The sequence below is a fragment of the Botryllus schlosseri genome, chromosome 2 (assembly GCF_051294905.1).
Source record: "Botryllus schlosseri isolate E-star chromosome 2, Bs_hap1, whole genome shotgun sequence".
Taxonomy (NCBI): Eukaryota; Metazoa; Chordata; class Ascidiacea; order Stolidobranchia; family Styelidae; genus Botryllus; species Botryllus schlosseri.
The window spans coordinates 28,877,150-28,900,835 of record NC_137237.1 but is presented as its reverse complement, the minus strand read 5'-3'; the positions used below and the strand labels follow the sequence as shown (position 1 = coordinate 28,900,835).

The window sequence follows — 23,686 nt, the reverse complement described above, 5'->3', positions numbered from 1 at the left end:
CGGCATTTACGATGTACTCAACCCTAATGTCATTTGTGGTAATCATGGTGTTTGTCAACTATAATGGTCATTTACACCAGGCCGATATTTCTTATTTTGGATTCCGTAACGTCGACTTGTAGCACGGAACACTTCCTGGCTTTTGTAACACACCGCTTATACCAGGGGTTGCCAACTCAAAACGGGTCGCGGGCCACTGTCAAATTCCGTAAAGGCCGTGGGCGGGATAAAATAGGCCACACAGTTGAACAACCACGCTATCTCGTCACCTACTAGACCAGTGGTTCTCAACCGGGGGTTCGCGGACCTCCGGGGTCCGCGAAACCTCTAAATTTGTAAAGTGATTGCAAACCTGATTCTTATTTTTAAATAGGAAAAGCATGAGACAGTTTCGTTTCAAAATTGCTCAAACTTTAGGACCCACATCCTTAAAATGTTCGTCCGAGATCAAATATCCGGCAGTGATTACTCATTTTATTCTCAAATTACCAATAGCCTGCCGACGCAAACATATTGCTGTTTAGAGATGTTTTGGTGGGGTTTGTGGAAAAATAAAATGTTGGAGATGGCATTTTGGATTTGGAGTTATCAGTCTCAGCAAATTAGTGGAGTTGCCAGTCTCAGCATATTAGTAAACAGTCGTTTGAAATAGAAAATCCTGAAATTTTTTCCCAATCTGTCCCAATGAAGGAATTGGAACCTCATCACGAAATCCATTGTGTCCTGAGATATAACCACTAAATAACTTCAATATGAGATGCAAGATAGAAATGACCAGACTGGACGTGATATGTACAGCAAAAACTCATACCAAAAGCTGTCGTCGGAAGCGTTACGCGTTAATATTATATTCGCCACCAATATATATTTGCGAAAATGGATTTTCGGCGCTTGCTCATATCTAATCGAAAACGCGGATTTTCAAGACAATGAATACAGCTGAAAATAAAAGTCTACCCAATTTCTACATATAGTATGATGTTATTTTCAAGAAAAGTCATTGTGTGGATGTTTATCACTATAGACACAAGACAGGAGACAGATAACGGTTGCGCGATAATTGATCTAATTTTGAACGAAAACTTGCGGGGGTCCGTGGCGGTCCAGAACGAGTCCGCAAAGACAAAAAGGTTGAGAACCACTGTACTAAACCCTAATGAATTGATGTCTCGGTAAATTTGGGGTACTGGGCTTATCGAACGCCTTGAAATCCTAATTAAGGATTGCACCGTGTGTTGATTGGTCAGAGATAAGCAGACATGGTGGTGCCTGTATGACAATGCTGTTCTCAAATCCACATTGTCTTCGTCATTATTGGCGAGAAATCGCTTTGAAGTTACATGGTTGTCGTTAAAATACATTCATTATATACGATTTATTCCTTGTATATTTGGATAAATGGGCGAATAATGTATCGATTCAGCGATCCGGCCCGCCAAGTACTCAATTTTCCTATATCCGGCCCGCCGACTGGAGAAGTTGCCCGCCCCTGGTATAGGTGGATAATTACGCGATTATTGTATCGATTTTGTATTCTGGCTCGCCAAGTACTTCATTTTCCCCAATCAGGCCCGCCGACCGTAGAAGTTGCCCGCCCCTGGCCTAGGTTATAGTACAGTTACGACAGCTGCACTGGCCAATAATTCTTTTTCATGTACTGTGGCTGATTTGATAATAAGTATACATGGATGAAAGGGGTTAGCGCGAACGCAGACCCAACATTTTCGGTTTCCCTGTGTCACATCGCTGTTGTAGTTCTATCCTTCTTTAGTTTTTGCTTATTCCACCTGCGCTGAGTTTGTAGGTGATTCTTGCTTGTGTCTTTCTGTATGTTGCCCATAATTTCTTCTGCTTGTGGTTCGTGTTCTTGCCCGTCTCCTTTTGCATGCACGAGCAACGAGCATATATAGAGAAGGCCTAAGGCTATAGCCTACGACAAGTTGTAGATAGGGTTGCATTTAAAAAAAATAGCTGTTTAAAAGACTTTGCTCAAAACATGTTTTAAACTAGGGGTCGCCAACTCAAAAGTGGTCGTGGGCCATTTTTCAAATGTCGTAGCAGCCGCGGGCCGCATGAATTCAACGTCAATATAAAATAGGTAACCACGTTTTAAAACTCTACGTCAGTACAACGCTGTGCTACCTAACACAAGCGATTGGCATAGTGATAACACAAAAGAAGTAATATTTTATTAAAGAGATACAAATACCACAGAAAATCATTATTATCAATTTCATTTAATTTCAACTCTGTGCTCCACACAATACCTGGAAAAGCTTTTCAGAAACTAAGGAATCGATATTGGGGCTAGCTAGACACGTTACCTACTGAAAGACCATCTCCACGTATAAAGCTTGATCTTGTGAGGAAGCCTTAAGTCAGAAATTCCCAAACTCTTTTAGGCACGCTCCCCGTTATGACACTGAATTTCGCGCCCCCCTTATCGTCATATCACAAAATACAACCCGAATGCTAGTGATCCCAATGGATATAGTTTGATGGCATGTAAGGTTATGACTGTAGATGAGAGAATTATACATAATATGAATTCCGGACTAGACACAGAGCAAAATTCATGAATCTGAGGGATATCGCGCAATGCGCGAAAAAAACTTCAGTAGACAGCAGCTTCGCGTCCCCTTCATATGCTCTCAATCCCCAGTTTGAGAAACACTGCCCTATAAGCCGTTTCCTAAGCGTCTCGGACTTGGCAGTGTTTGGGCCATTGCACGTCCAGGCTATATATAGCCATTCATATCGGCTGATTCTTACTCGATGGAATGCTGTTGCCATCGCCAAAACCGTTTTAGCTAGTGACGAACAGTGATGTTGGGCAAAAAAATAGCTTAATTTTAAAGAACAACAACAATATGATGAAATTAGTATATTTCAGCATTTCAATATGGTTTTTCAGCTTTCTTCCGAAATCTCAAATCAAGTTCCGGGCCGCAAAATATGACCTCGCGGGCCGCGTGTTGGATTGAGATAAACAGTGTTTTAAACAAACGCCTTTAAAAAAAATCGTTTTTTTAATGAGTTGCTAAATTATGCCATAATTCTGTAAATAATTTCTAAAAAACACGTTGTATGAGCCTACAGACAAATCCCACCCGACATTGCCGACGTACAAGATATGGGATGGTTGGAACCCACAAAATAGTCGGTTCAACAGCTATAGTACGTAGATATTTCGTCACACGAGCTATATATACCCAATGTTTTCAAATGTCAATGTGAATCCACTATGACATCAGAATTGAATATTTTAGCCGTGACGGATTAAAAAAACAGTAAAAAACATGTTTTAAACAAGGGCCTGGTTTTAAAGAAGTTTGTTTTAAATGCAAACCTACGTCTAGATTACTTTCATAACTGACTGTCAGCAATTCTCGGCGCAATTCAGGTGCTTACCAAAATACATGAAGTGTGTAGGATCAGTTCAGGAGAGCTACGGAAAAGGCCTACTAACCGCTAATCGTGAAATCTTACCCAGAAACAGACACTATAACGATGTAAAGGTCAGACGCCATTGCTATATCGCAGGTCTACGAACACAAATCGAGGTGTAGGCCAACTCAAAACGTGTTATATGGCCAGTGGCCACGTTCGTTCCAAAGGGGGAAAATAAATCAACAAACCAAGTATTTGATATATTTATAATAATCAGCGGCTTTGCGAGAATGCATGTAAGTGAGTGTCGTTACGAGAGCCGCTGGCCACGAATTCTTTTCCATGCACTGTGAGCTATTTAATTAGTATGGTTGGATGGAAAGGGTTAGCGCGAACGCAGACCCCACTACCAGAAATTACACGACCGAGTTACCCACATTTGGGGTAATCGCCGAGGTCAACCAAGCCGAAGTGCAATGACTAGGCCTCGCCCGGGCAGAACCGCCTTTTTGATCATGGTTCACTGCCTCGTCAGGTAAGTATGAGTTTTCCAGAAATTTATTGACACCCAATTTCATACAAAAAAATAAATATTGTGGTGAGCACGCTCTCCACATATGCATAAATGCATTCACCAAGTGCGCTTTGAATCGCCGAAGCAAAATGAAATAGTTTCTACTAGACGCGAACGCCAAATATGATTGGGACGTCATCGATGATATTGGACTGACTGCGGCGTCCAATTGCGAATTCCACCGTCCATTCCTTGCTTAAAAGTGCGATAATTATTATCTTGTGTTTTATGGTCATCTCCATGGTGCTCTGATATTCGCTTTGCCAATAAAGAGCCGGTATAGGATTACAGAAGCGTGACATAGCAATGCAAAGTTTTCACAGCTACAAAAGCAAGGCATATAGGGAAAGCCTATTGTAGATTAATTTCTGATCTGCCGACTATCATCAATTCTCGCCACAATCCAGGCGCTTATCGAAATACATGAAGTGTATATGATCAGTTCAGGAGAGCTAGGTGAAAAAGAAATTAGGCTCGCACTATACGGAAAAGGCCTACTAACCGCTAATCGTGAAATCTTACCCAGAAACAGACACTATAACGATGTAAAGGTCAGACGCCATTGCTATATCGCAGGTCCACGAGAACAAATCGAGGTGTAGGCCAACTCAAAACGTGTTATATGGCCACGTTCGTTCCGAGGGGGAAAATAAATCAACAAACCAAGTATTTGGTATATTTATTATAATCAGCGGCTTTGCGAGAATGCATGTAAGTGAGGGTCGTTACGAGAGCCGCCGGCCGCGAATTCTTTTCCGTGCACTGTGAGCTATTTAATTAGTATGGTTGGTTGGATGGAAAGGGTTAGCGCGAACGCAGACCCCACTACCAGAAATAACACGACCGAGCTACCCACATTTGGGGTAATCGCCGAGGTCAACCAAGCCGAAGTGCAATGGCTAGGCCTCGCCCGGGCAGAACCGCCTTTTTGATCATGGTTCACTGCCTCGTCAGGTAAGTATGAGTTTTCCAGAAATTTATTGACACCCAATTTCATACAACAAAATAAATATTGTGGTGAGCACGCTCTCCACATATGCATAAATGCATTCACCAAGTGCGCTTTGAATAGCCGAAGCAAAATGAAATAGTTTCTACTAGACGCGAACGCCAAATATGATTGGGACGTCATCGATGATATTGGACTGACTGCGGCGTCCAATTGCGAATTCCACCGTCCATTCCTTGCTTAAAAGTGCGATAATCATTATCTTGCGGTTTATGGTCATCTCCATGGTGCTCTGATATTCGCTTTGCCAATAAAGAGCCGGTATAGGATTACAGAAGCGTGACATAGCAATGCAAAGTTTTCACAGCTACAAAAGCGAGGAATATAGGGAAAGCCTATTGTAGATTAATTTCTGATCTGCCGACTGTCATCAATTCTCGCCACAATCCAGGCGCTTATCGAAATACATGAAGTGTATATGATCAGTTCAGGAGAGCTAGGTGAAAAAGAAATTAGGCTCGCACTATACGGAAAAGGCCTACTAACCGCTAATCGTTAAATCTTACCCAGAAACAGACACTGTAACAGGGGTGGGCAACACACGGCCCACGGGCCGGATCCGGCCCGCGAAGGGATTTTGTCCGGCCCGCGGACGGTTTTCCGTCTTACATCATAATGTGGCCCGCGACCCCAGTCTGTCGAGATCCCCCACTACTTGCATACTACGTCAAATTTAAGTGACTGTATATTATTATATACGTGTGTGCGCATCGTTGCGAGAGTGGAGCATACGCGTAAGTTCGTCGAAGCGAGAAGACTTGCATTATCGGCATTTGCGATATGCACTCAACCCTAATGTCGTCTGTGGTAATCATGATTTTTGTCGACTACAATGGTCATTTACACCAGACTGATATATTTCTTATTTTCGATTCTGCAACCGCCGACTTGTAGCACGCCACACTTCTAGGCTTTTGTAAGGCACCGCATATTCCAGGGGTCGCCATCTCAAAACGGGTCACAGGCCAGTTTTCAAATTTTGTAGAAAACGCGGGCCGTATGAATTCAATATTCGAGATTATTTACGCCACACAGTTGAACAACGACGCTATCACGGCATCTACTCAACCCTAATGAATTGATATCTTGGTAAATTAGGGTTACCGGGATCATCGAACGACTTGAAATCTTAACTAGGGATTGCACCGTGTGTTGATTGATCAGAGTGAAGCAGACATGGCGGCGCCTGTATGACAATGTTATTCTCAAATCCACACTGTCCTCGCCATTATCGGAGAAATGGCTTTGAAGCGACATTGCTGTCGTTAAAATACATTTATTAAATACGATTTATTCCTTGTATATGTGGATAAATGGGCAAATAATGTGTCGATTCAGCAATCCGGCCCGCCAAGTACCTAATTTTCCTCTATCCGGCCCGCCGACTGGAGAAGCTGCCAGCCCCTGCACTATAACGATGTAAAGGTCAGACGCCATTGCTATATCGCAGGTCCACGAGAACAAATCGAGGTGTAGGCCAACTCAAAACGTGTTATATGGCCACGTTCGTTCCGAGGGGGAAAATAAATCAACAAACCAAGTATTTGGTTTATTTATAATAATCAGCGGCTTTGCGAGAATGCATGTAAGTGAGTGTCGTTACGAGAGCCGCTGGCCACGAATTCTTTTCCGTGCACTGTGAGCTATTTAATTAGTATGGTTGGTTGGATGGAAAGGGTTAGCGCGAACGCAGACCCCACTACCAGAAATTACACGACCGAGTTACCCACATTTGGGGTAATCGCCGAGGTCAACCAAGCCGAAGTGCAATGGCTAGGCCTCGCCCGGGCAGAACCGCCTTTTTGATCATGGTTCACTGCCTCGTCAGGTAAGTATGAGTTTTCCAGAAATTTATTGACACCCAATTTCATACAACAAAATAAATATTGTGGTGAGCACGCTCTCCACATATGCATAAATGCATTCACCAAGTGCGCTTTGAATCGCCGAAACAAAATGAAATAGTTTCTACTAGACGCGAACGCCAAATATGATTGGGACGTCATCGATGATATTGGACGCCTCCACCGTCCATTCCTTGCTCAAAAGCGCGATAATCATTATCTTGCGTGTTATGGTCATCTCCATGGTGCTCTGATATTCGCTTTGGCAATAAAGAGCCGGTATAGGATTACAGAAGCGTGACATAGCAATGCAAAGTTTTCACAGCTACAAAAGCGAGGCATATAAGGAAAGCCTATTGTAGATTAATTTCTGATCTGCCGACTGTCATCAATTCTCGCCACAATCCAGGCGCTTATCGAAATACATGAAGTGTATATGATCAGTTCAGGAGAGCTAGGTGAAAAAGAAATTAGGCTCGCACTATACGGAAAAGGCCTACTAACCGCTAATCGTGAAATCTTACCCAGAAACAGACACTATAACGATGTAAAGGTCAGACGCCATTGCTATATCGCAGGTCCACGAGAACAAATTGAGGTGTAGGCCAACTCAAAACGTGTTATATGGCCACGTTCGTTCCGAGGGGGAAAATAAATCAACAAACCAAGTATTTGGTATATTTATTATAATCAGCGGCTTTGCGAGAATGCATGTAAGTGAGGGTCGTTACGAGAGCCGCCGGCCACGAATTCTTTTCCGTGCACTGTGAGCTATTTAATTAGTATGGTTGGTTGGATGGAAAGGGTTAGCGCGAACGCAGACCCCACTACCAGAAATTACACGACCGAGTTACCCACATTTGGGGTAATCGCCGAGGTCAACCAAGCCGAAGTGCAATGGCTAGTCCTCGCCCGGACAGATCCGCCTTTCGTTCATGGTTCACTGCCTCGTCAGGTAAGTATGAGTTTTCCAGAAATTTATTGACACCCAATTTCATACAAAAAAATAAATATTGTGGTGAGCACGCTCTCCACATATGCATAAATGCATTCACCAAGTGCGCTTTGAATAGCCGAAGCAAAATGAAATAGTTTCTACTAGACGCGAACGCCAAATATGATTGGGACGTCATCGATGATATTGGACTGACTGCGGCGTCCAATTGCGAATTCCACCGTCCATTCCTTGCCTAAAAGTGTGATAATCATTATCTTGCGGTTTATGGTCATCTCCATGGTGCTGTGATATTCGCTTTGCCAATAAAGAGCCGGTATAGGATTACAGAAGCGTGACATAGCAATGCAAAGTTTTCACAGCTACAAAAGCGAGGAATATAGGGAAAGCCTATTGTAGATTAATTTCTGATCTGCCGACTGTCATCAATTCTCGCCACAATCCAGGCGCTTATCGAAATACATGAAGTGTATATGATCAGTTCAGGAGAGCTAGGTGAAAAAGAAATTAGGCTCGCACTATACGGAAAAGGCCTACTAACCGCTAATCGTGAAATCTTACCCAGAAACAGACACTATAACGATGTAAAGGTCAGACGCCATTGCTATATCGCAGGTCCACGAGAACAAATCGAGGTGTAGGCCAACTCAAAACGTGTTATATGGCCACGTTCGTTCCGAGGGGGAAAATAAATCAACAAACCAAGTATTTGGTATATTTATTATAATCAGCGGCTTTGCGAGAATGCATGTAAGTGAGGGTCGTTACGAGAGCCGCCGGCCGCTAATTCTTTTCCGTGCACTGCGAGCTATTTAATTAGTATGGTTGGTTGGATGGAAAGGGTTAGCGCGAACGCAGACCCCACTACCAGAAATAACACGACCGAGTTACCCACATTTGGGGTAATCGCCGAGGTCAACCAAGCCGAAGTGCAATGGCTAGGCCTCGCCCGGGCAGAACCGCCTTTTTGATCATGGTTCACTGCCTCGTCAGGTAAGTATGAGTTTTCCAGAAATTTATTGACACCCAATTTCATACAACAAAATAAATATTGTGGTGAGCACGCTCTCCACATATGCATAAATGCATTCACCAAGTGCGCTTTGAATAGCCGAAGCAAAATGAAATAGTTTCTACTAGACGCGAACGCCAAATATGATTGGGACGTCATCGATGATATTGGACTGACTGCGGCGTCCAATTGCGAATTCCACCGTCCATTCCTTGCTTAAAAGTGTGATAATCATTATCTTGCGGTTTATGGTCATCTCCATGGTGCTGTGATATTCGCTTTGCCAATAAAGAGCCGGTATAGGATTACAGAAGCGTGACATAGCAATGCAAAGTTTTCACAGCTACAAAAGCGAGGAATATAGGGAAAGCCTATTGTAGATTAATTTCTGATCTGCCGACTGTCATCAATTCTCGCCACAATCCAGGCGCTTATCGAAATACATGAAGTGTATATGATCAGTTCAGGAGAGCTAGGTGAAAAAGAAATTAGGCTCGCACTATACGGAAAAGGCCTACTAACCGCTAATCGTTAAATCTTACCCAGAAACAGACACTATAACAGGGGTGGGCAACACACGGCCCGCGGGCCGGATCCGGCCCGCGAAGGGATTTTGTCCGGCCCGCGGACGGTTTTCCGTCTTACATGATAATGTGGCCCGCGACCCCAGTCTGTCGAGATCCCCCACTACTTGCATACTACGTCAAATTTAAGTGACTGTATATTATTATATACGTGTGTGCGCATCGTTGCGAGAGTGGAGCATACGCGTAAGTTCGTCGAAGCGAGAAGACTTGCATTATCGGCATTTGCGATATGCACTCAACCCTAATGTCGTCTGTGGGAATCATGATTTTTGTCGACTACAATGGTCATTTACACCAGACTGATATATTTCTTATTTTCGATTCTGCAACCGCCGACTTGTAGCACGCCACACTTCTAGGCTTTTGTAAGGCACCGCATATTCCAGGGGTCGCCATCTCAAAACGGGTCACAGGCCAGTTTTCAAATTTTGTAGAAAACGCGGGCCGTATGAATTAAATATTCGAGATTATTTACGCCACACCGTTGAACAACGACGCTATCACGGCACCTACTCAACCCTAATGAATTGATATCTTGGTAAATTAGGGTTACCGGGGTCATCGAACAACTTGAAATCTTAACTAGGGATTGCACCGTGTGTTGATTGATCAGAGTGAAGCAGACATGGCGGCGCCTGTATGATAATGTTATTCTCAAATCCACACTGTCCTCGCCATTATCGGAGAAATGGCTTTGAAGCGACATTGCTGTCGTTAAAATACATTTATTAAATACGATTTATTCCTTGTATATGTGGATAAATGGGCGAATAATGTGTCGATTCAGCAATCCGGCCCGCCAAGTACCTAATTTTCCTCTATCCGGCCCGCCGACTGGAGAAGCTGCCAGCCCCTGCACTATAACGATGTAAAGGTCAGACGCCATTGCTATATCGCAGGTCCACGAGAACAAATCGAGGTGTAGGCCAACTCAAAACGTGTTATATGGCCACGTTCGTTCCGAGGGGGAAAATAAATCAACAAACCAAGTATTTGGTTTATTTATAATAATCAGCGGCTTTGCGAGAATGCATGTAAGTGAGTCTCGTTACGAGAGCCGGTGGCCACGAATTCTTTTCCGTGCACTGTGAGCTATTTAATTAGTATGGTTGGTTGGATGGAAAGGGTTAGCGCGAACGCAGACCCCACTACCAGAAATTACACGACCGAGTTACCCACATTTGGGGTAATCGCCGAGGTCAACCAAGCCGAAGTGCAATGGCTAGGCCTCGCCCGGGCAGATCCGCCTTTCGTTCATGGTTCACTGCCTCGTCAGGTAAGTATGAGTTTTCCAGAAATTTATTGACACCCAATTTCATACAAAAAAATAAATATTGTGGTGAGCACGCTCTCCACATATGCATAAATGCATTCACCAAGTGCGCTTTGAATCGCCGAAGCAAAATGAAATAGTTTCTACTAGACGCGAACGCCAAATATGATTGGGACGTCATCGATGATATTGGACTGACTGCGGCGTCCAATTGCGAATTCCACCGTCCATTCCTTGCTTAAAAGTGCGATAATCATTATCTTGCGGTTTATGGTCATCTCCATGGTGCTCTGATATTCGCTTTGCCAATAAAGAGCCGGTATAGGATTACAGAAGCGTGACATAGCAATGCAAAGTTTTCACAGCTACAAAAGCGAGGCATATAGGGAAAGCCTATTGTAGATTAATTTCTGATCTGCCGACTGTCATCAATTCTCGCCACAATCCAGGCGCTTATCGAAATACATGAAGTGTATATGATCAGTTCAGGAGAGCTAGGTGAAAAAGAAATTAGGCTCGCACTATACGGAAAAGGCCTACTAACCGCTAATCGTTAAATCTTACCCAGAAACAGACACTATAACAGGGGTGGGCAACATACGGCCCGCGGGCCGGATCCGGCCCGCGGACGGTTTTCCGTCTTACATGATAATGTGGCCGCGACCCCAGTCTGTCGAGATCCCCCACTACTTGCATACTACGTCAAATTTAAGTGACTGTATATTATTATATACGTGTGTGCGCATCGTTGCGAGAGTGGAGCATACGCGTAAGTTCGTCGAAGCGAGAAGACTTGCATTATCGGCATTTGCGATATGCACTCAACCCTAATGTCGTCTGTGGGAATCATGATTTTTGTCGACTACAATGGTCATTTACACCAGACTGATATATTTCTTATTTTCGATTCTGCAACCGCCGACTTGTAGCACGCCACACTTCTAGGCTTTTGTAAGGCACCGCATATTCCAGGGGTCGCCATCTCAAAACGGGTCACAGGCCAGTTTTCAAATTTTGTAGAAAACGCGGGCCGTATGAATTAAATATTCGAGATTATTTACGCCACACCGTTGAACAACGACGCTATCACGGCACCTACTCAACCCTAATGAATTGATATCTTGGTAAATTAGGGTTACCGGGGTCATCGAACGACTTGAAATCTTAACTAGGGATTGCACCGTGTGTTGATTGATCAGAGTGAAGCAGACATGGCGGCGCCTGTATGATAATGTTATTCTCAAATCCACACTGTCCTCGCCATTATCGGAGAAATGGCTTTGAAGCGACATTGCTGTCGTTAAAATACATTTATTAAATACGATTTATTCCTTGTATATGTGGATAAATGGGCGAATAATGTGTCGATTCAGCAATCCGGCCCGCCAAGTACCTAATTTTCCTCTATCCGGCCCGCCGACTGGAGAAGCTGCCAGCCCCTGCACTATAACGATGTAAAGGTCAGACGCCATTGCTATATCGCAGGTCCACGAGAACAAATCGAGGTGTAGGCCAACTCAAAACGTGTTATATGGCCACGTTCGTTCCGAGGGGGAAAATAAATCAACAAACCAAGTATTTGGTATATTTATTATAATCAGCGGCTTTGCGAGAATGCATGTAAGTGAGGGTCGTTACGAGAGCCGCCGGCCGCGAATTCTTTTCCGTGCACTGTGAGCTATTTAATTAGTATGGTTGGTTGGATGGAAAGGGTTAGCGCGAACGCAGACCCCACTACCAGAAATAACACGACCGAGTTACCCACATTTGGGGTAATCGCCGAGGTCAACCAAGCCGAAGTGCAATGGCTAGGCCTCGCCCGGGCAGAACCGCCTTTTTGATCATGGTTCACTGCCTCGTCAGGTAAGTATGAGTTTTCCAGAAATTTATTGACACCCAATTTCATACAACAAAATAAATATTGTGGTGAGCACGCTCTCCACATATGCATAAATGCATTCACCAAGTGCGCTTTGAATAGCCGAAGCAAAATGAAATAGTTTCTACTAGACGCGAACGCCAAATATGATTGGGACGTCATCGATGATATTGGACTGACTGCGGCGTCCAATTGCGAATTCCACCGTCCATTCCTTGCTTAAAAGTGCGATAATCATTATCTTGCGGTTTATGGTCATCTCCATGGTGCTCTGATATTCGCTTTGCCAATAAAGAGCCGGTATAGGATTACAGAAGCGTGACATAGCAATGCAAAGTTTTCACAGCTACAAAAGCGAGGAATATAGGGAAAGCCTATTGTAGATTAATTTCTGATCTGCCGACTGTCATCAATTCTCGCCACAATCCAGGCGCTTATCGAAATACATGAAGTGTATATGATCAGTTCAGGAGAGCTAGGTGAAAAAGAAATTAGGCTCGCACTATACGGAAAAGGCCTACTAACCGCTAATCGTGAAATCTTACCCAGAAACAGACACTATAACGATGTAAAGGTCAGACGCCATTGCTATATCGCAGGTCCACGAGAACAAATCGAGGTGTAGGCCAACTCAAAACGTGTTATATGGCCACGTTCGTTCCGAGGGGGAAAATAAATCAACAAACCAAGTATTTGGTATATTTATTTCTTCGTCAGTAACTGCGATCACGATCACGGGATATTGTGTTTCAAACCGATTTCATTTCCGTGTTTTCAGACGAAGCGAACACTACGTTCGACGTTAAAACAGTCGTGAATCTCTGTGACGAGTCGAAGTTGTCAACAAAGCCAGATTACTTCAGCCCAACAAACAAAGAAAACCATCGCGACATCATCCCCCGTACACTGCTGGAGAAATCAGAACGAACCACGGCGGGAAATGGGGAATATAAGCCGTTTTATTTCAGCTCACCGCTGCACGACGCAAATTAACGCGGCATGCTGACTTGTCGCTTCAACTTTTTTTTTTTTTTTTGTCGTCGTGGTTGAGAGTACGATTCCGGATGCTCTGTCGTGATCTACTAAATTTTTCTTCATCTTGTTATTTATACAAAATCTCAATTGTCCTCTTCTGAAATCATATAGATTCGCGTTTGTTGTTTATTAATGTGTTCGTGCATAGTGTTTTGCCGTTTGTATTTGTCGCATCGTCACAATGAAAGTCGGCTTGATTGCTTCCATAGCCTCCAATCGCATTCTGTTCGCGTATCCGTACAACGAGATTGAACTCGACTATGATTTGAAAGTAGAAGGGTAGTCATTGCCTCAACATATGTAACATTGTGAAACTCGTGTGTGAAGATGTGATATTTTTCTGCCAAAGAATTCTCTGCGTTGCAACTAGGCCTTACTGTTTTGTACCATGGATCTTGAGGCTCTCCAGTCTTCATTGATACTTCTTAACCTTGCACAATTGTGGGCGTGGCTTGAAATTTAATTAAATACGTCTGCACAATATTGAAGCCTTGCTGGTATGCGGGGGACTGGTCTGTGTGAGAGTTTAGGTAAAATCATTGTTCAAATGCCAGTGCAGCAAGGATCAGAAAATCTTGCTCTCTATACGCATTGCCAGTTATGCTATTTTAAATACAGATAATATTCAATTCTAATCTGAAAGTCAGGGATAGGTGAGAAGTAAGACAAATTTTGTGCGTTACAGAATGAATCAAGTTTTCCAACATGAGAAAGATGGTCATGAAACTATCTGTTCTGGTCTACATACATTTGCGAGCAATGTTCCCTCTAGTTTTTGACGAGTCCGCGCGCACTCACCAACTCACTGCGCGGTCCCTTGGACAACACTGCGTAACGATAAAATGAGGTCATCATTTCGGTTTTTTTTTTGCGCGGCCTAGATTTTCTGTGCGCAGAGAGACCGTGTCAGCACTGCGCAGCTTGGGGGGAACATTGTTTGCGATCAAACATTTTTGACCATGATCATCAATAAGACAAGGCTACGTTCCAATATAACTGATGCTCGCGTGCAGTATTTACTAATGGTTTCTGCATCTGGCATTCAGCAAAGTTCAAGAAACTGTATGACAACTTTGATCGACCAAAGACGTCTGATTGACTTCAACAACTATTGGAGCACATTTAGGTTAGAAAAATTCAATAAATACTGTTTATGGCCCCTATGCTTCAACACGATTTATTCATTGTATAGGTCAGGGGCGGGCAACATACGGCCCGCGGACAGTTTTCCGTCTTACATGATAATGGCCCGCGGCCCCAGTCTTCTGACATTCCCCACTACTTGCTTACTACATCAAATTTTAGTGACTGTGTGTTACTATGCACATGTATGCGCAGCGAGCGAAGGTGGAGCTTACGCGTAAGTTCGTCGAAGCGGGAAGACTTGCATTATCGGCATTTACGATGTACTCAACCCTAATGTCATTTGTGGTAATCATGGTGTTTGTCAACTATAATGGTCATTTACACCAGGCCGATATTTCTTATTTTGGATTCCGTCACCTACTAGACCAGTGGTTCTCAACCGGGGGTTCGCGGACCTCCGGGGTCCGCGAAACCTCTAAATTTGTAAAGTGATTGCAAACCTGATTCTTATTTTTAAATAGGAAAAGCATGAGACAGTTTCGTTTCAAAATTGCTCAAACTTTAGGACCCACATCCTTAAAATGTTCGTCCGAGATCAAATATCCGGCAGTGATTACTCATTTTATTCTCAAATTACCAATAGCCTGCCGACGCAAACATATTGCTGTTTAGAGATGTTTTGGTGGGGTTTGTGGAAAAATAAAATGTTGGAGATGGCATTTTGGATTTGGAGTTATCAGTCTCAGCAAATTAGTGGAGTTGCCAGTCTCAGCATATTAGTAAACAGTCGTTTGAAATAGAAAATCCTGAAATTTTTTCCCAATCTGTCCCAATGAAGGAATTGGAACCTCATCACGAAATCCATTGTGTCCTGAGATATAACCACTAAATAACTTCAATATGAGATGCAAGATAGAAATGACCAGACTGGACGTGATATGTACAGCAAAAACTCATACCAAAAGCTGTCGTCGGAAGCGTTACGCGTTAATATTATATTCGCCACCAATATATATTTGCGAAAATGGATTTTCGGCGCTTGCTCATATCTAATCGAAAACGCGGATTTTCAAGACAATGAATACAGCTGAAAATAAAAGTCTACCCAATTTCTACATATAGTATGATGTTATTTTCAAGAAAAGTCATTGTGTGGATGTTTATCACTATAGACACAAGACAGGAGACAGATAACGGTTGCGCGATAATTGATCTAATTTTGAACGAAAACTTGCGGGGGTCCGTGGCGGTCCAGAACGAGTCCGCAAAGACAAAAAGGTTGAGAACCACTGTACTAAACCCTAATGAATTGATGTCTCGGTAAATTTGGGGTACTGGGCTTATCGAACGCCTTGAAATCCTAATTAAGGATTGCACCGTGTGTTGATTGGTCAGAGATAAGCAGACATGGTGGTGCCTGTATGACAATGCTGTTCTCAAATCCACATTGTCTTCGTCATTATTGGCGAGAAATCGCTTTGAAGTTACATGGTTGTCGTTAAAATACATTCATTATATACGATTTATTCCTTGTATATTTGGATAAATGGGCGAATAATGTATCGATTCAGCGATCCGGCCCGCCAAGTACTCAATTTTCCTATATCCGGCCCGCCGACTGGAGAAGTTGCCCGCCCCTGGTATAGGTGGATAATTACGCGATTATTGTATCGATTTTGTATTCTGGCTCGCCAAGTACTTCATTTTCCCCAATCAGGCCCGCCGACCGTAGAAGTTGCCCGCCCCTGGCCTAGGTTATAGTACAGTTACGACAGCTGCACTGGCCAATAATTCTTTTTCATGTACTGTGGCTGATTTGATAATAAGTATACATGGATGAAAGGGGTTAGCGCGAACGCAGACCCAACATTTTCGGTTTCCCTGTGTCACATCGCTGTTGTAGTTCTATCCTTCTTTAGTTTTTGCTTATTCCACCTGCGCTGAGTTTGTAGGTGATTCTTGCTTGTGTCTTTCTGTATGTTGCCCATAATTTCTTCTGCTTGTGGTTCGTGTTCTTGCCCGTCTCCTTTTGCATGCACGAGCAACGAGCATATATAGAGAAGGCCTAAGGCTATAGCCTACGACAAGTTGTAGATAGGGTTGCATTTAAAAAAAATAGCTGTTTAAAAGACTTTGCTCAAAACATGTTTTAAACTAGGGGTCGCCAACTCAAAAGTGGTCGTGGGCCATTTTTCAAATGTCGTAGCAGCCGCGGGCCGCATGAATTCAACGTCAATATAAAATAGGTAACCACGTTTTAAAACTCTACGTCAGTACAACGCTGTGCTACCTAACACAAGCGATTGGCATAGTGATAACACAAAAGAAGTAATATTTTATTAAAGAGATACAAATACCACAGAAAATCATTATTATCAATTTCATTTAATTTCAACTCTGTGCTCCACACAATACCTGGAAAAGCTTTTCAGAAACTAAGGAATCGATATTGGGGCTAGCTAGACACGTTACCTACTGAAAGACCATCTCCACGTATAAAGCTTGATCTTGTGAGGAAGCCTTAAGTCAGAAATTCCCAAACTCTTTTAGGCACGCTCCCCGTTATGACACTGAATTTCGCGCCCCCCTTATCGTCATATCACAAAATACAACCCGAATGCTAGTGATCCCAATGGATATAGTTTGATGGCATGTAAGGTTATGACTGTAGATGAGAGAATTATACATAATATGAATTCCGGACTAGACACAGAGCAAAATTCATGAATCTGAGGGATATCGCGCAATGCGCGAAAAAAACTTCAGTAGACAGCAGCTTCGCGTCCCCTTCATATGCTCTCAATCCCCAGTTTGAGAAACACTGCCCTATAAGCCGTTTCCTAAGCGTCTCGGACTTGGCAGTGTTTGGGCCATTGCACGTCCAGGCTATATATAGCCATTCATATCGGCTGATTCTTACTCGATGGAATGCTGTTGCCATCGCCAAAACCGTTTTAGCTAGTGACGAACAGTGATGTTGGGCAAAAAAATAGCTTAATTTTAAAGAACAACAACAATATGATGAAATTAGTATATTTCAGCATTTCAATATGGTTTTTCAGCTTTCTTCCGAAATCTCAAATCAAGTTCCGGGCCGCAAAATATGACCTCGCGGGCCGCGTGTTGGATTGAGATAAACAGTGTTTTAAACAAACGCCTTTAAAAAAAATCGTTTTTTTAATGAGTTGCTAAATTATGCCATAATTCTGTAAATAATTTCTAAAAAACACGTTGTATGAGCCTACAGACAAATCCCACCCGACATTGCCGACGTACAAGATATGGGATGGTTGGAACCCACAAAATAGTCGGTTCAACAGCTATAGTACGTAGATATTTCGTCACACGAGCTATATATACCCAATGTTTTCAAATGTCAATGTGAATCCACTATGACATCAGAATTGAATATTTTAGCCGTGACGGATTAAAAAAACAGTAAAAAACATGTTTTAAACAAGGGCCTGGTTTTAAAGAAGTTTGTTTTAAATGCAAACCTACGTCTAGATTACTTTCATAACTGACTGTCAGCAATTCTCGGCGCAATTCAGGTGCTTACCAAAATACATGAAGTGTGTAGGATCAGTTCAGGAGAGCTACGGAAAAGGCCTACTAACCGCTAATCGTGAAATCTTACCCAGAAACAGACACTATAACGATGTAAAGGTCAGACGCCATTGCTATATCGCAGGTCTACGAACACAAATCGAGGTGTAGGCCAACTCAAAACGTGTTATATGGCCAGTGGCCACGTTCGTTCCAAAGGGGGAAAATAAATCAACAAACCAAGTATTTGATATATTTATAATAATCAGCGGCTTTGCGAGAATGCATGTAAGTGAGTGTCGTTACGAGAGCCGCTGGCCACGAATTCTTTTCCATGCACTGTGAGCTATTTAATTAGTATGGTTGGATGGAAAGGGTTAGCGCGAACGCAGACCCCACTACCAGAAATTACACGACCGAGTTACCCACATTTGGGGTAATCGCCGAGGTCAACCAAGCCGAAGTGCAATGACTAGGCCTCGCCCGGGCAGAACCGCCTTTTTGATCATGGTTCACTGCCTCGTCAGGTAAGTATGAGTTTTCCAGAAATTTATTGACACCCAATTTCATACAAAAAAATAAATATTGTGGTGAGCACGCTCTCCACATATGCATAAATGCATTCACCAAGTGCGCTTTGAATCGCCGAAGCAAAATGAAATAGTTTCTACTAGACGCGAACGCCAAATATGATTGGGACGTCATCGATGATATTGGACTGACTGCGGCGTCCAATTGCGAATTCCACCGTCCATTCCTTGCTTAAAAGTGCGATAATTATTATCTTGTGTTTTATGGTCATCTCCATGGTGCTCTGATATTCGCTTTGCCAATAAAGAGCCGGTATAGGATTACAGAAGCGTGACATAGCAATGCAAAGTTTTCACAGCTACAAAAGCAAGGCATATAGGGAAAGCCTATTGTAGATTAATTTCTGATCTGCCGACTATCATCAATTCTCGCCACAATCCAGGCGCTTATCGAAATACATGAAGTGTATATGATCAGTTCAGGAGAGCTAGGTGAAAAAGAAATTAGGCTCGCACTATACGGAAAAGGCCTACTAACCGCTAATCGTGAAATCTTACCCAGAAACAGACACTATAACGATGTAAAGGTCAGACGCCATTGCTATATCGCAGGTCCACGAGAACAAATCGAGGTGTAGGCCAACTCAAAACGTGTTATATGGCCACGTTCGTTCCGAGGGGGAAAATAAATCAACAAACCAAGTATTTGGTATATTTATTATAATCAGCGGCTTTGCGAGAATGCATGTAAGTGAGGGTCGTTACGAGAGCCGCCGGCCGCGAATTCTTTTCCGTGCACTGTGAGCTATTTAATTAGTATGGTTGGTTGGATGGAAAGGGTTAGCGCGAACGCAGACCCCACTACCAGAAATAACACGACCGAGCTACCCACATTTGGGGTAATCGCCGAGGTCAACCAAGCCGAAGTGCAATGGCTAGGCCTCGCCCGGGCAGAACCGCCTTTTTGATCATGGTTCACTGCCTCGTCAGGTAAGTATGAGTTTTCCAGAAATTTATTGACACCCAATTTCATACAACAAAATAAATATTGTGGTGAGCACGCTCTCCACATATGCATAAATGCATTCACCAAGTGCGCTTTGAATAGCCGAAGCAAAATGAAATAGTTTCTACTAGACGCGAACGCCAAATATGATTGGGACGTCATCGATGATATTGGACTGACTGCGGCGTCCAATTGCGAATTCCACCGTCCATTCCTTGCTTAAAAGTGCGATAATCATTATCTTGCGGTTTATGGTCATCTCCATGGTGCTCTGATATTCGCTTTGCCAATAAAGAGCCGGTATAGGATTACAGAAGCGTGACATAGCAATGCAAAGTTTTCACAGCTACAAAAGCGAGGAATATAGGGAAAGCCTATTGTAGATTAATTTCTGATCTGCCGACTGTCATCAATTCTCGCCACAATCCAGGCGCTTATCGAAATACATGAAGTGTATATGATCAGTTCAGGAGAGCTAGGTGAAAAAGAAATTAGGCTCGCACTATACGGAAAAGGCCTACTAACCGCTAATCGTTAAATCTTACCCAGAAACAGACACTGTAACAGGGGTGGGCAACACACGGCCCACGGGCCGGATCCGGCCCGCGAAGGGATTTTGTCCGGCCCGCGGACGGTTTTCCGTCTTACATCATAATGTGGCCCGCGACCCCAGTCTGTCGAGATCCCCCACTACTTGCATACTACGTCAAATTTAAGTGACTGTATATTATTATATACGTGTGTGCGCATCGTTGCGAGAGTGGAGCATACGCGTAAGTTCGTCGAAGCGAGAAGACTTGCATTATCGGCATTTGCGATATGCACTCAACCCTAATGTCGTCTGTGGTAATCATGATTTTTGTCGACTACAATGGTCATTTACACCAGACTGATATATTTCTTATTTTCGATTCTGCAACCGCCGACTTGTAGCACGCCACACTTCTAGGCTTTTGTAAGGCACCGCATATTCCAGGGGTCGCCATCTCAAAACGGGTCACAGGCCAGTTTTCAAATTTTGTAGAAAACGCGGGCCGTATGAATTCAATATTCGAGATTATTTACGCCACACAGTTGAACAACGACGCTATCACGGCATCTACTCAACCCTAATGAATTGATATCTTGGTAAATTAGGGTTACCGGGATCATCGAACGACTTGAAATCTTAACTAGGGATTGCACCGTGTGTTGATTGATCAGAGTGAAGCAGACATGGCGGCGCCTGTATGACAATGTTATTCTCAAATCCACACTGTCCTCGCCATTATCGGAGAAATGGCTTTGAAGCGACATTGCTGTCGTTAAAATACATTTATTAAATACGATTTATTCCTTGTATATGTGGATAAATGGGCAAATAATGTGTCGATTCAGCAATCCGGCCCGCCAAGTACCTAATTTTCCTCTATCCGGCCCGCCGACTGGAGAAGCTGCCAGCCCCTGCACTATAACGATGTAAAGGTCAGACGCCATTGCTATATCGCAGGTCCACGAGAACAAATCGAGGTGTAGGCCAACTCAAAACGTGTTATATGGCCACGTTCGTTCCGAGGGGGAAAATAAATCAACAAACCAAGTATTTGGTTTATTTATAATAATCAGCGGCTTTGCGAGAATGCATGTAAGTGAGTGTCGTTACGAGAGCCGCTGGCCACGAATTCTTTTCCGTGCACTGTGAGCTATTTAATTAGTATGGTTGGTTGGATGGAAAGGGTTAGCGCGAACGCAGACCCCACTACCAGAAATTACACGACCGAGTTACCCACATTTGGGGTAATCGCCGAGGTCAACCAAGCCGAAGTGCAATGGCTAGGCCTCGCCCGGGCAGAACCGCCTTTTTGATCATGGTTCACTGCCTCGTCAGGTAAGTATGAGTTTTCCAGAAATTTATTGACACCCAATTTCATACAACAAAATAAATATTGTGGTGAGCACGCTCTCCACATATGCATAAATGCATTCACCAAGTGCGCTTTGAATCGCCGAAACAAAATGAAATAGTTTCTACTAGACGCGAACGCCAAATATGATTGGGACGTCATCGATGATATTGGACGCCTCCACCGTCCATTCCTTGCTCAAAAGCGCGATAATCATTATCTTGCGTGTTATGGTCATCTCCATGGTGCTCTGATATTCGCTTTGGCAATAAAGAGCCGGTATAGGATTACAGAAGCGTGACATAGCAATGCAAAGTTTTCACAGCTACAAAAGCGAGGCATATAAGGAAAGCCTATTGTAGATTAATTTCTGATCTGCCGACTGTCATCAATTCTCGCCACAATCCAGGCGCTTATCGAAATACATGAAGTGTATATGATCAGTTCAGGAGAGCTAGGTGAAAAAGAAATTAGGCTCGCACTATACGGAAAAGGCCTACTAACCGCTAATCGTGAAATCTTACCCAGAAACAGACACTATAACGATGTAAAGGTCAGACGCCATTGCTATATCGCAGGTCCACGAGAACAAATTGAGGTGTAGGCCAACTCAAAACGTGTTATATGGCCACGTTCGTTCCGAGGGGGAAAATAAATCAACAAACCAAGTATTTGGTATATTTATTATAATCAGCGGCTTTGCGAGAATGCATGTAAGTGAGGGTCGTTACGAGAGCCGCCGGCCACGAATTCTTTTCCGTGCACTGTGAGCTATTTAATTAGTATGGTTGGTTGGATGGAAAGGGTTAGCGCGAACGCAGACCCCACTACCAGAAATTACACGACCGAGTTACCCACATTTGGGGTAATCGCCGAGGTCAACCAAGCCGAAGTGCAATGGCTAGTCCTCGCCCGGACAGATCCGCCTTTCGTTCATGGTTCACTGCCTCGTCAGGTAAGTATGAGTTTTCCAGAAATTTATTGACACCCAATTTCATACAAAAAAATAAATATTGTGGTGAGCACGCTCTCCACATATGCATAAATGCATTCACCAAGTGCGCTTTGAATAGCCGAAGCAAAATGAAATAGTTTCTACTAGACGCGAACGCCAAATATGATTGGGACGTCATCGATGATATTGGACTGACTGCGGCGTCCAATTGCGAATTCCACCGTCCATTCCTTGCCTAAAAGTGTGATAATCATTATCTTGCGGTTTATGGTCATCTCCATGGTGCTGTGATATTCGCTTTGCCAATAAAGAGCCGGTATAGGATTACAGAAGCGTGACATAGCAATGCAAAGTTTTCACAGCTACAAAAGCGAGGAATATAGGGAAAGCCTATTGTAGATTAATTTCTGATCTGCCGACTGTCATCAATTCTCGCCACAATCCAGGCGCTTATCGAAATACATGAAGTGTATATGATCAGTTCAGGAGAGCTAGGTGAAAAAGAAATTAGGCTCGCACTATACGGAAAAGGCCTACTAACCGCTAATCGTGAAATCTTACCCAGAAACAGACACTATAACGATGTAAAGGTCAGACGCCATTGCTATATCGCAGGTCCACGAGAACAAATCGAGGTGTAGGCCAACTCAAAACGTGTTATATGGCCACGTTCGTTCCGAGGGGGAAAATAAATCAACAAACCAAGTATTTGGTATATTTATTATAATCAGCGGCTTTGCGAGAATGCATGTAAGTGAGGGTCGTTACGAGAGCCGCCGGCCGCGAATTCTTTTCCGTGCACTGCGAGCTATTTAATTAGTATGGTTGGTTGGATGGAAAGGGTTAGCGCGAACGCAGACCCCACTACCAGAAATAACACGACCGAGTTACCCACATTTGGGGTAATCGCCGAGGTCAACCAAGCCGAAGTGCAATGGCTAGGCCTCGCCCGGGCAGAACCGCCTTTTTGATCATGGTTCACTGCCTCGTCAGGTAAGTATGAGTTTTCCAGAAATTTATTGACACCCAATTTCATACAACAAAATAAATATTGTGGTGAGCACGCTCTCCACATATGCATAAATGCATTCACCAAGTGCGCTTTGAATAGCCGAAGCAAAA

At 43.4% G+C, this 23,686-nt stretch overlaps 1 protein-coding gene and 12 non-coding genes across 14 annotated transcripts in view; all 13 read right to left on the bottom strand.

Annotated features, from left to right (window-relative positions):
• The window catches only part of LOC145457677 (actin-related protein 2/3 complex subunit 2-like), a 281,489-nt gene that overhangs the window by 18,362 nt on the left and 239,441 nt on the right, over window positions 1–23,686 (bottom strand). The gene's annotated exons all lie outside the window — the stretch shown is intronic.
• On the bottom strand, window positions 3,770–3,933 carry LOC145434733 (U1 spliceosomal RNA). The gene has a single exon (XR_013913556.1). It is a non-coding gene; the product is annotated as a U1 spliceosomal RNA (small nuclear RNA).
• On the bottom strand, window positions 4,763–4,926 carry LOC145434744 (U1 spliceosomal RNA). Its single transcript, XR_013913567.1, has one exon. It is a non-coding gene; the product is annotated as a U1 spliceosomal RNA (small nuclear RNA).
• On the bottom strand, window positions 6,646–6,809 carry LOC145434728 (U1 spliceosomal RNA). The gene has a single exon (XR_013913551.1). It is a non-coding gene; the product is annotated as a U1 spliceosomal RNA (small nuclear RNA).
• LOC145434714 (U1 spliceosomal RNA) lies at window positions 7,618–7,780 on the bottom strand. The gene has a single exon (XR_013913539.1). It is a non-coding gene; the product is annotated as a U1 spliceosomal RNA (small nuclear RNA).
• Window positions 8,610–8,773, bottom strand: LOC145434738 (U1 spliceosomal RNA). The gene has a single exon (XR_013913561.1). It is a non-coding gene; the product is annotated as a U1 spliceosomal RNA (small nuclear RNA).
• Window positions 10,493–10,655, bottom strand: LOC145434710 (U1 spliceosomal RNA). Its single transcript, XR_013913536.1, has one exon. It is a non-coding gene; the product is annotated as a U1 spliceosomal RNA (small nuclear RNA).
• Window positions 12,352–12,515, bottom strand: LOC145434737 (U1 spliceosomal RNA). Its single transcript, XR_013913560.1, has one exon. It is a non-coding gene; the product is annotated as a U1 spliceosomal RNA (small nuclear RNA).
• On the bottom strand, window positions 18,562–18,725 carry LOC145434732 (U1 spliceosomal RNA). The gene has a single exon (XR_013913555.1). It is a non-coding gene; the product is annotated as a U1 spliceosomal RNA (small nuclear RNA).
• On the bottom strand, window positions 19,555–19,718 carry LOC145434743 (U1 spliceosomal RNA). The gene has a single exon (XR_013913566.1). It is a non-coding gene; the product is annotated as a U1 spliceosomal RNA (small nuclear RNA).
• Window positions 21,438–21,601, bottom strand: LOC145434727 (U1 spliceosomal RNA). The gene has a single exon (XR_013913550.1). It is a non-coding gene; the product is annotated as a U1 spliceosomal RNA (small nuclear RNA).
• LOC145434713 (U1 spliceosomal RNA) lies at window positions 22,410–22,572 on the bottom strand. Its single transcript, XR_013913538.1, has one exon. It is a non-coding gene; the product is annotated as a U1 spliceosomal RNA (small nuclear RNA).
• On the bottom strand, window positions 23,402–23,565 carry LOC145434736 (U1 spliceosomal RNA). The gene has a single exon (XR_013913559.1). It is a non-coding gene; the product is annotated as a U1 spliceosomal RNA (small nuclear RNA).